The 13,153-nt window shown below is 47.9% G+C and overlaps 1 protein-coding gene across 1 annotated transcript in view; it reads left to right on the plus strand.

Moving 5' to 3' along the window:
- Positions 1-13,153, plus strand: part of LOC146864181 (sodium channel protein type 2 subunit alpha-like) — an 869,020-nt gene that overhangs the window by 595,497 nt on the left and 260,370 nt on the right. The window lies entirely within an intron of this gene.

Below are 13,153 nucleotides of genomic sequence, written 5' to 3' on the forward strand. Positions count from 1 at the left end.
GGTCGAACCGAGGCCACCGACATCGGACCGGAACCGCCTGCCGGCGTCGTCAAAGAACTGACATTGTGCCGAGGCCGCCGAGACCGAACCGGAACCGCCTCACGGCGTCGACACGACTCCAGCGGCGTCGGAACATCAGAAAAGGGCAGTAAGTGGAGTAGAGGGCGCCTTAGGCCCTGTGGAGACCTGAGAGACTACTCTAAGGGGCTAGGGAGGTGCTGAATTCCACCTGACTGTGCCTGGGGTGAACTGGGACTAACCTAGAGAGGTTGTGCGGAGAGGGAAGCCAGGGCATTGGAATTTCCCCCCCTTTTGATCTACCTCAGTTTAGGCCTCAGCCTTTGCCTCAGCCAGGGAGTAGTACCCCTCAGGCCTACCACAACCCTACAAGCTGTGCCTGGGCCAAATCAGCCCTTCAGAATTGAAGTGTCATCTGATTCATGAGTGTTGCTGTATACTGTTAATTATTTATTGGGGATACTGTATTTATTAAGTTCTTATCTATTTATTGCTGCACTGTATTTATAGGTCCACAGGACTTGTTGGTGTACAGTATTTATTGGTACAGTATTTATTGGTACAGTATTTATTACCTCAAAGTATTTAGTTGTCTGTATATATTGCACTTGTATTTATGCCCTGTTATTTATGATCACCCCTATTTATTTCAGCAAACAGCAAATATTTATTTGACCTGCTCTATTTAAGAATTTGTATATTGTGATTGTTATTTATTTTCCCAATCAGCAACTAAGAGAAAAAGATAAAGAAGAATATTTTCATAATTTTTACGGTGTAGAGTCGTTTTTGGAACGGATGCACGCATGGTTATTGTATGGGTATATTGTATGCTTAGCACTGCGCCTGTTTCCTGACCACTCGAGCCAAGCTACCCCATTGTGTCGGGAAGGCCCTCCACCACCCTGCGGAGTGGGAGTGGGGCTGGTTCCAACACAAATAATATCGCCACAGATGACCCCGGCAACTGACGCTAATGATATGCAGAATAGGGGTTCCTGTGCAAAAAGCTGTGACAACACCACTCCACAACATTCTCAACGACCAGCCAGATCGGCGATAAGATCACAAAACATGCGCTAAGGCGCGTTAGCAGCAGGATTTTAACACTTGCTCTTACCTGGTGTAAAGTCAGTCGACAACTGGCACCAGACAAGAGAGCACAGCCCATAGCCACACATGAAGAATAACAGATGCCCTGGAGCAACTGATCATGCAGCCCGGAGACCCAATAGGGCAACAACACCCACCGCCACCACCCCCAGGACCCCCACACCCCCAGGGCCCTACCCCGGGCACCCCACCCCACCCCCCCCCTCTGGACAAAGATATTGCACATCAACTCTACGAAATCATGAACCAAACAATTCGCCTGAAGTCGCACAATCACCACAATCACAACACCTAACATACATGTGTGATCAGAAAAAGGGAAATCATACATTTATCTCATAATATCCAAATAATACTTTATTACAGAATAAATCCAAAACAACAATTCTGAAGAGTCATGGCGGGTCTTCTCAGGACATTCTATAAGTCACAGCCTGCAAGAAAGAAATCTAGATAAGAAGGTGTGTCATGCGCTCATCAAAGTACAGGGGGAGAGAGCGAAAGAGAGAGAGAGAGAGAGAGAGAGAGAGAGAGAGAGAGAGAGAGAGAGAGAGAGAGAGATAAGGAGAGAAAGAGAGGGAGAGAGTGAGAGAGAAAGAGAGAGTGAGAGATGGAGACAGTGAGAGAGAAAGAGAGAGTGAGAGAGAAAGAGAGAACAAGAGAGAGAGAGAAAGAGAGAGTGAGAGAGAAAAGAGGGAGAGAGGGAGAAAGAAAGAGAGAGAGTGCCGACACTTCGGACCCAGGCCTCACTGCTCACCTGCTGCCACCGTTGTGTCTCCAACCACATGCCGGTATACACCGCAGTCTCCCAGGTCCCTTATCTGAAACAGTTTCCAGAGATATGAATGGCAGAGTCCATACAGTTGCACAGGCCATCATCGCTTGCCTGCCCCTGCGCACACAGGCTGCTGCACCCCAGCCCCTTCCGCCACCCAGCAGTGATTGCCCGCCCCTGCGCAACCAGGCCTCACTGCTCACCTTCCGCCACCGGTGTGTCTCCAAGAGAGCCCACCACGTGCCGGTGGGAGCTCCAAGCCCGGGCCTGCGACCATGTTACCCTGCACATCATGCAGCTCCACACTTCGGGACACCAGGTCACACACTTGATTCTGGGTCTTGATTTCGCATTGGCAGAGACCATATCAGTGCACACAGCATGATCGCAAGCTGCACACCCGCTCAGCTCTTGAGGTGCCACTAACTCTGTGAACCGCGAGGCAACGGCACGTGGCAGGAGTCCGGCACTGCCCGCTGGCTCAGGACAACACTGCGGTACAGCAGGGCTCACACTAATCCTTACCAGTCTGAACCTCCAGGACGGCACATCATCACAGGCTGCTAATCCGCTCAGCACTTTAGGTGCCCCTACCTCAGTGCACCGCAAGACACCATCCCGTGGCAGTGTGCCTGTGCCTGCCGCAGTGTATCCGGTGCCACCAAGTCTGTGCACCGCTAGCGATGGACCCTTTATGATTGAGTCCCATGGTGTGGACGCCATCATGCCGTCCCCGGCACTGGGCAATGTGAGGTGGAAGGGCCCTGGGCCCTCATACATATATGATAACCACACAGAGACACCCAGTTAGAGAGTGGAAATGGCATCCAGCACATGCACCAGGCCCTTTTTATTGGCAGGGTCACATGTCCTGTGACGCCTGTGCTGGATGGGTGTGGTGTAGGTGTAAACCAGGCATGAGGGAGTGGTTGTGGCATGCTGACAACTAGACCTGTGAGCATCAGATCCCTACAGGGAAGACCTGGGACATTTAGCGTTGTCGCCCCCCCCCTGTGAGAGTAAGCGGAGCAGGCTGTCCTGGCTTATGCCAGTCCAGCGTAAGGATGTGAACAATGACCCCGGGCCCTGGGCGTGGTTCTGTCCTGGGCTGGACAAGAAATGTTTATTGCACATTCAGTGGAGTGTTGCAGCGGGAGCAGTACAGGGCCATGCAAACCCCACTTTACATTGTTGGACTGTGGAGGGCCAGCCAGAGTCCTTCAGGGAATGACAAGTATATCAGAAGAGAAGTTCAGTCCGCAGTCTGATAGCTGTGTCATTGGTGACCAAACAGAATATGGCAGTCCATGTCGAGGTCCAAGGTGAGTGTCGCAGAGTGCATTGGGGGACAGTGAAAGGTGATGATGCAGAGGGCAGAACCAAGCAGAAACAGCTCACATGGCGGAGATGAATGCTACTGCGTCCTTCTGACCATGAAGGCAGATTCATCCACATCTTCGTCCTCTACTGTTGCATGTGCCTCACATGTGGGTGGTGGTGTTCTGTCTCCAGCACTGTGTGGCAGTGACACCTTAGGGGCCGGAGGTGGAATATCTGCCGCACTGTGTGGCACTGACACATCATGGGCCAGAGATGTGGATGGGGTGGTAGCAGCAGCATGCATCAGTGCCAGGCCGTGGGCAGCAATGCCATGAGGAGGGTCTTTAGGGCATTGAGAGACCCAGCTACCTCTCGCTGGTGTGCAGCTGTGGCAGTCGCTCTTTCCGCCTGCATCCACTCCATGTTCTCCATGATCCTCTGCATGTGGCCCAACTCAAGATCTCTGGAGGCACTCTGACTAGACAGTCATTCTTGTCGCACAGTCAGGACTCTAGCGATGTCAGCCATGGTTCGTTGGACAGCATGAAGCAGACTGTGGGTGTCCGTTAGGGACTGTGAGTGGTATGGGACTTAGACACCCACGTATAGCGTCTTGTTTGGCTGCCATGCATTCGAACCCCACCTGCACCTGTTCAGCCAGCTTCTCCTGGCACCCCAACACATGGCATTGGAAGGCCATGTGTTCGTCGTGGGGGTCCTGGGTAGGCCAGGGCAGTAAATTCTGTTCCGCTCGTGGAATTTGCGGAATTTCGGTAATTTCGCGTTCCGCGGAGAACGCGAAATTGCCCAAAATTCTGCTTTCTGCGACTTCGTGAAATTTTTTCTTGTTCGCGTTCTCAAAATGCGTGTTCGCGAGATATTTCTCCCCGAGCACGCAAACAGCAACTGTGAACAGGAAAAAAGCATCGCGAACAAGCAATTCCGCGTGTTCGCGGAATTTCCACATGTTCGCGGAGATTTTTTACCGTTTCGCGGAGATTTGCATAACGCGATTACGCAAATTCCGCCCACCCTTAGTCCTGGGAGGTAGCCGTGGTTGTGGGTGCTGCCTGCTGTGTGTTGTGTGCAGGGTGTGGGTTCTCCTCGTTGAAGCTGGGCTGCCCTGCTCCTGGAAGTGGGCTGCGGAGGCTCTCCACGAGCTGTTGGAGGGCATCGGAGATGAAGGTGTGGTGGTCCTCTTCATCATCAGAGAAGAGAGGTTCAGCCTGCTCTGCAGGAGGTGTTGGATTTCCCCCTGCAATGTGAAGGGGAGATGCAGTTTAACATTGTGTTCACATGTATGTTGACACATTGTACATGTTTACATTCAGACTGCATGACAGTGTACATTATGACTGTTTGGGGGGAGCTGCCTATTTGATGCGGGACAGTAGACATTCCGACAACATCTCGAATGTGTGTTTGTACTTGTACATTGTCAACTCACATTTCCCTACAATGCCAAATGTGATTGGCCAGTTTCTACGCACGTGCTGCACCAGTTGTGTCCTCTGCTCTGTTGTGGACGTGTTGCGGTTTGTACCACATCGTTGTCAATGTTGATGTGCTCTGCATGTGATGTCCTGTGCCGCATTTTGGGGGACTCTCCCCTGCAGCTCTGATTTAGCTGCCCCTTATCCCTTACATGCGATGTGCCTCTGGCTTCTGTGCTTATACAGTGCTAAGATGTTGCATACTTGGGTGCGTTGGTCTCTTGGTGGGAGTTGGGGGTCTGGGGCATGGTTTGTCCGCAGATGTGCTATGCTTAATTGTACATGTTCCCCCAGTCCTTGGTCTTTACTCACCCTGTTGCTGTTGTGTCTAGTCCTGTTGAGCAGTTTCCTTCCCCCAACTCCTGCCATCGTCTCCCTACTGATGACTGTGGACACCATTTCCTCCATCTCGTCCAGCTCCTCCTGTGGCACTGGACTCCCACCTCCAGTCTGCATTGCTGCCTTCCGGTTGTTAGCGAGTTTTTGCTTGGTTTTGTGCTTCACATCATTCCAGCGCCTCTTGACCTCTTCCATTGTCCTCTTCAGCACACTAACTGCATTCACCTTGTCCACGATGGTCTGCCATATTCAATTTTTAGTTGCCAGTGACACAGTGGAGGTGACGAACAGTAGTTGATGGTGTTCCACCACCTCCGTTACCAGGATCCTGTTTTACTGTGGACTGAACCGCTTCTTCCTTCTTCCTACTCTTCTTGTCCTTGCCCTTCCAGGCTGGCCCTTCGGGGGGCTTGTGGGGTTCTGGTTGTCCTCTGTACTTTCTCCGGCTACCTCCATTGTGCTTCGCTGTTGTTTGGCTTTTGTTTGTTTGTTTTTTTCTACTTTTATAGTGCATTTTCCCACATGATGCATGGGAATTGCAGAACTGTGGCTGGTTTTCGCTGATTTTTGTATCGCGATTGGCGTAATCGCTACTATTTTCACATTTGTGTTTCGTGTTTTTGCGGCGTCGCGTTGATTTTAACACTTTCATTTGACACGTTATCGTTAGACTATCGCATGGTACCGCTGCGTTGGAATACCACGTTAACACAGCGTTATTCTCCTGCGATAGACTGCGATGTGAAGAGTTGTGTTAAGCTAATTTAGCGGTAGTTATCACACGTTCTTGAGAATATGTCTCAGAGTGGGTTCTACGTTGTTTGCATGTGCTTCAGAGACCAATGGAGTGAATACAAAAAGTAAGGTTAACATCATGAACTCCATTCAGAATGATTTTGCTAAGTGTAAGAGTGACCTACTTTTGCATTACACCTGGTAATCAGGAGAAGTAAGCCAGAAGTACTCCAGGAGTAAGTCACAGCACAATCTTTGTGAAGTGGGCTAAATATATTTATGATTGTGTTCAGGTGTTATGTGTAATCGCACATAATTTTGCATCAGAGATAAAAAAGATAGAAATGTGTAACTTTTTCTGTTTTTGCGAAAAGAACTGCAACAGCAAAACGAAAGACAGTCAATAATTTTAAATAGTAAGAAAAAGGTTGTCCCTTGACTAAACACAATGTTTTAAATGATCAACTAATACCATACACCTCTTAGACTTTTTAGACACCACAAACATCCATCATATCGTTAATTGTGAACTCCCACATTCAAGTTGTATTATTAAAAATATTTTATTAAAAATGTATTTTTCACAAAGTTAACAACATATAATATCACAACCATAAGTAAATGGTTGAAAACAAATAGATACAGTGCAAGAGAATTGTTCAACACAGATTTCAAATACCCTTATGAACCAGCATAACAGCGAAAACAACATATACAAGACAGTACACTTTGTCATATACTATTGCACATCATATGGATCAGTAACTTTAGGACATGGCTTGGGATACATGTAAACAAACTTGCATCTACAAGTCTCTGTCAATCCTTTAGATTGTGCCTATAGATGCGTCAGATGGGAGTTCACAATTAACGATATGATGGATGTTTGTGGTGTCTAAAACGTCTAAGAGGTGTATGGTATTAGTTGATCATTTAAAACATTGTGTTTAGTCAAGGGACATCCTTTTTTAGGTCTCGCGAGCCAAAGGCTCGAAGAGACATTTTATAACTGAGTTTTTCAAAGTGCTGCCGTGGCCTAAAGCTACAGTGCACGTGAACGTGCACGCGCGCAGCCGCCAATCACTGCTGCGCGCACCACTGGCGTGCTTGCCACACAGCTCTCCCGTCCAAGCGATCGCGATCACTTTCGCTTGGATCGCGATCGCTATTACTTTCGTTTTCGGCCGTGCGGCCGAATGCTTGTTTTTCTTTGTCGCGCTGATTCGAGCTCCCTTGCGTGTGGCAAGTTGTTCCTGCCGCAGCGCAGCACCTTCACTCATCTCCGCAACCCCCTCCCTCTGCTTGCCCGCCCCCACTACCCCCGCTAGATCGACACTTTCATCCCAAATCCCCGTCACTGCTTGTCGTTCTGTTTTATGCTTTAGTTTCGCCCACTTTCTGCTCCCCACTGCCTTGTTTTGTCTCTGTTCCCATTCTCCTAACGCTTAGTTGTTTGTCTTCCAGCTTTCCCTCCTCCCATTGCTCCTCCAGCTGAAAGTGCCTTCCCCGTTGTATGTCTCAGCTGTTGTTGTTACATGAGTCGGTCTGGGGCGCTGATGCCAGACAACGGAATTAACAACATCATGGTGTCTTTCCTTCGCGTTCAAATGTACCATTGTTTAAGACTTGTTAATGGTGGCTGCACGGCATGCCCAAGGATATAAATAACGTCACAAGACCGTGTTGATTCTGGCCAAACCTGTTCCTGTATAATTACTCTACATTCAAGCACATTGGGCTTTACCGAGTGACGTGCTAAGGGCCGCCTCACCAGCCCCTTTTGACCCCGCCCCCTCTCCTCACTCCTGCAGTGCCCTCACCGCTCTCTCTGCTGTCGCCATGCTGGAGTCCGTAGGTCAGCGTTGGCCGTTCCGAATGCCCCCATCGCTGTTTGAATTATTTTAATGTACTTTGCATTGTTTTTGCTTCAAGCCGCTCCACTTTGCCCAGCCTGGCACCTTCACTCATCTCTGTAACCTACTCCCACAACGCTGCTTAAGGACACAGACTGTTCTACGGTATGTGATGCAACTGCATTTCCTCTGCTAGCGCCGCAGAGTCATCAGCAGCTTTAGGTCGCTTTCGACAAAACAGGAGGTGATAAAAGAAACTACCAGTGTAAGAACATGCACAAGTAGCTCTTGTTCCTGCCGCAGCGCAGCACCTTCACTCATCTCCGCAACCCCCTCCCTCTGCTTGCCCGCCCCCACTACCCCCGCTAGATCGACACTTTCATCCCAAATCCCCGTCACTGCTTGTCGTTCTGTTTTATGCTTTAGTTTCGCCCACTTTCTGCTCCCCACTGCCTTGTTTTGTCTCTGTTCCCATTCTCCTAACGCTTAGTTGTTTGTCTTCCAGCTTTCCCTCCTCCCATTGCTCCTCCAGCTGAAAGTGCCTTCCCCGTTGTATGTCTCAGCTGTTGTTGTTACATGAGTCGGTCTGGGGCGCTGATGCCAGACAACGGAATTAACAACATCATGGTGTCTTTCCTTCGCGTTCAAATGTACCATTGTTTAAGACTTGTTAATGGTGGCTGCACGGCATGCCCAAGGATATAAATAACGTCACAAGACCGTGTTGATTCTGGCCAAACCTGTTCCTGTATAATTACTCTACATTCAAGCACATTGGGCTTTACCGAGTGACGTGCTAAGGGCCGCCTCCCCAGCCCCTTTTGACCCCGCCCCCTCTCCTCACTCCTGCAGTGCCCTCACCGCTCTCTCTGCTGTCGCCATGCTGGAGTCCGTAGGTCAGCGTTGGCCGTTCCGAATGCCCCCATCGCTGTTTGAATTATTTTAATGTACTTTGCATTGTTTTTGCTTCAAGCCGCTCCACTTTGCCCAGCCTGGCACCTTCACTCATCTCTGTAACCTACTCCCACAACGCTGCTTAAGGACACAGACTGTTCTACGGTATGTGATGCAACTGCATTTCCTCTGCTAGCGCCGCAGAGTCATCAGCAGCTTTAGGTCGCTTTCGACAAAACAGGAGGTGATAAAAGAAACTACCAGTGTAAGAACATGCACAAGTAGCTCTACGGTTCGTCTGCCCCACCATCCATTCCCGGTGCAGACAGAATAGTTACTAAACATTATGTCTGTGCTACGTACATAACTCAGCCTTATTAAAATCATTTCCATTTTATATAGCGCTTGCTACAGTTTTGTCTTTTCATTGCGCTGCAAACAGCATGCGTTAATATTACAGGTGACAATAATACTTCATGGATCGACTTCAGATAGATTTAAGGTGAGTGAGGCCCGTCGGAGTTAAACATATTCTGCTCCGAATCTTCAGGAGGGGGCGTGAAGTTCAAACGTTCGACGAAGCCCCCACAACTATACATATGAGAGGAAAAAACACACTTTGTGGATCGGACACCGTACCCTCGAATGTTATGTTCTAACACTAAACCTTCGTTCGTTTGGGCTCATAGTTCGAAACTTCTGTGCAAGCGCACCAAGAGACCATGTCTGATGAAAGAGGTTCTAGAAATAAAGGACAACATGACATTGTTGGTTATTACATTTCACTTCAATTCTCTGATACTACAGTCCCTCTCGAGTACCAAAGGATAAAATAAGGAGATGGCGCGGTCGGCAGACAGTGCTTTCTAACATTACTTACACATACCTAATAATTCTGCCGTCTTCTGGATCAGTGGTTAGCAGTTTTCCTAATAAAATCATTTGCCATTTCCACTTGTTTCCCCCACCTTAATTATTTAAAGCACGAAGTACTCATTTGATTCCTCAAACCATGGGCTGCAGAAAGTTCAGTGGTTTAATACACCTCAGCCTTTCACCCTCTGGAGCTAGATAACATGAGTACGAAATAGTTTATAACGCCTGTTTTCTTTTAAAATAACATGAGGCACTTCCATTTCACGTGCGCCCAACAAAATGCTCAAAATGTGAACATGGGTGATCGCAATAATTGTTTTCCAAAGCGCTACAAAGCAGCAGTGGGTAGCAGGCACTATTTGTGAGCACACTAGTGTAAGCGCCGCTTTTCAGTTGCTTGCAGTGACTTTAAAGAAAGAAACGTGACATAACGAGGCCTAGAGGTGAGCCACACAAGCCTGGGATATTCTTTAGTGAGGCCAGAGTGCCATAACTCATGTGAAGCAAGCAGCAGCCTCGCGCTGATCACGAAATTCCCCGGCTTTATTCGGAGCCTGTATTCCCCAAATGTTATATACTGAATATGTTAAATATGTTCGACCTCTGTGTGTTTCAGAGGCAGTGACATAACTGCGCCTCTTTTACTGCAAAAACAACAGTTGATGGACAGAATGCAGAGCAATGTCATATATTCATCCCAGTACAGAGATCTGGGCCTAAATCCATTTGTGTTGTTTGCTCACCATGCCATTTCAGTTTGAACCCAGCCATATGCAAATCAGTCTTGACCCTGTGCCTCATGGGAACAGCCCAGCCCGAACTGCCAAGCCAGGTCCTCCCTGAACTGAAAACAAGCATCCTAGGACGGGTTTCGGGGTTTCATCCCTCTTCAGCCAGGATAGCTTGATTGCAGTGGCATGGAGAGCACGGGACTCACGTCTGAGCATACCCGCCCCACTCGGGGTGACAAATACAACAAGCATTTGCAATGCAATAGGTCTCGCATTTACGTGAGTTTGAGCTATTGACATTGCAAATAACTATGCCTTTTATTTTTGTTTTCGTTTTAAAAACATAAATAAAAGGCATTGTCATTTACAATGCCAATAGCTTATACTCATTTAACTGCGAGACCTATTGCATTGCAAATGCTTGTCTTACTTGTTAAGAGTACCTCATTTCCCATGAGCATTACAAGGGGTCTCTCTCTTTTCTGTACAAATAATGTTAAATATCCTTTACTTTGCTAGTATGCTAGAACAGTTGTGTAGAAAAGAACTTAGCGCACAGATGACATTTTCATACCGCCCAATGTTAGCAGAGGCCCCAAAACTGATTGAAACAAAACATGTGCAAGTCTTTTCCCTCTGCCCTGGAAAAGCCTTAATCATTGTCAATATGTCTGTTTCCCCTTAGGCCCTGATTTATGGCTCCACTGGGTGCACTCCTTGCCCCATGCTGATTTGGGGCACATTGATGTCCTGGTAGATATATACTTCAGAACGAAGGTTTGTCGAGTGAAAACTGAGATGACTTAACCAGCAGCCTGGTTTATGGCCTGTGGGAACCCCTCCCCTATGACATATGCTGTCTTGACATTCCATGTGGGTGTGCTGTATTAATCGGTCTCTTCGCCCACTGTAGCAACCAGTGTTGTACAATCAAACAAGAGTGCAATTTGTGTGCAAAGAAAGGAAAAATATCACTTGCTTAAACATGCTGTTAAAGATGACAATGAACAAAGGAAATTCTCGTTACTCATCGGGACAGTCAAAGGCAGAAAATATTTGATTAATAAACAGTGAGGAATGGGAACAGCCTTTAATTGGTTGTGTGGCTTCATTAATTTAAAATAAAGATCTCGTCTTCGCATTGCAATTGCTCATTTCAGGGCTGAGTCATTGAAGGTCATCTTGTCGAGTGACGAGGTATGTAGTTGACTCAACAATTGCTAAAGTTATTGCGTATATCATGTTGATATTTTCGTTGTGAGTGACTTAATAACCCGAAACTGCTTCCACTTATCTGCAGTTTCTATTTTCAAAGCGCTATTAAACCGCTAAAAACCCGCGCGAAATAGAGTTTTCTTGGACACATTTCTTCTGTGTCGCAAGTCTCGGGTCCGCCTCCATTCCTTCTTTGGAAGAGAGCCATGGCGCCTATTTAACATCCCAAGTTATTAAAGGCACCGCGGCCCGACTTCTCTGCACTGGCACTGAGGTATCCTCCAAAAAAATGCACAATTTATCTAACAGTAAAGCAACACGTTCTAGACTTCCACATCCCACTACCAGCTTTATCGTGGCACGAGTAAGACAGTGGACGGCAAGGGATGGCGGCTCCAGCTACTACTTCCGGACTCGGATGAGCATCCATAGTGAACCTTCTGACTGACCCGACAGTGGTGTGTGGAGAGTAGCAACATGGAGGCAAGACGCATAAACTGATTGAAGGGTTGAAGTGATGAACATGAATGCATTCGGCACCAACGAAAGAACACGAGCGCTGAAGGGGAAGGGCAGCCGGGAAGGGCAGCCCTTATTTATAAATCAGCCTACACTAGGGATTACAGTCTCTTCAGAGTGATTATGGGGCATATCAGCAACAACCAGCGATAATTATCGCTAAGCGCACTTAGCGCTAGGATAATTATCGTCGGCTAGCGTGGATTTTTATTAGGCCTGGGCTAAATTTCCGTTCTGCTCGCGGAAATTGCGATAATTTGACATGTTCGCGTTCCGTGGAGAGCGCGAAAATTTAAAAATGTCCGCATTCCGCAGCTTAGCGATAATTTGGTTCTTGCTCGCGCTGTAAAATAATACATTCTCATGCGAGCGCGATCGCCTTATCTGAATCCCCGCGTTCGCCGACAAGTTTTCCCGATCCGGTCGCGTTCTCCACGAGATGTTGGATTGTTGGTAGCCATTTGTGCTGTCTCGCGACAGTTCGCGCCCGCAGTAACGTCATGCGTCGCGCGATCACATCTTTCTTCTCTTCGATCATGCACCGCGAGAAGAGTGAAAACAAGATGGCCGCGCCCGCAAGCAACCGCATGGGTAAGTTGAAGAGCCGCGAACACGCAGAAAATACCGCGAACGGGCGGGAAAAGAACTTCCGCATCTTCGCGATATTTCCGCTTGTTTGCCGAGATTTTAAACATTTTTGCGATAATTTGCGAGAGTCGCTTTCGCAAATTCCGCCCACCCCTAATTTTTATCGCTGAGATAGCGTGCTATTAGCAACGCATATCTCAAAGGCGATACAAATCCTAGCGTTAACTGCCAAATGTGAGATTATCGCTGGAAAGCCAGCGATAATCACACGAAGTTTGGCGATAGCTTGCTGATAGGCCCTCACATACTTAGCCATGATATCCACCTTCCATAGGATATTATGGCTAAGTCAGTTTCAAAGCAGGCGTAAGGAAAGTAGCGATAACAGAGGTTATCTCTACTTTTCTTGTCACTCTGCTGCTTTGCGTGAGGCTTGATAATAGGAGAAATGACGCTTAGCGACATTTCTCCCGTTATCCTGGGGAGGAATGCCCACTTTGCATCTCATTAGAGATGCAAAGATGGGCATTAGGAATTCAGGCACTAAGACAAGGTTTCACGCGATAGCGTGACCTTGCTGTTATTGCGATAAAATTATCGCCGCTTTTCGGCTGAAAACAGCCACAAAAGCCGCGATAATTTTATATCGCCGCCTTGTAGATATGCCCCTATATTCTCTTAATG

Source organism: Triturus cristatus, chromosome 2_1 (assembly GCF_964204655.1).
Source record: "Triturus cristatus chromosome 2_1, aTriCri1.1, whole genome shotgun sequence".
Taxonomy (NCBI): Eukaryota; Metazoa; Chordata; class Amphibia; order Caudata; family Salamandridae; genus Triturus; species Triturus cristatus.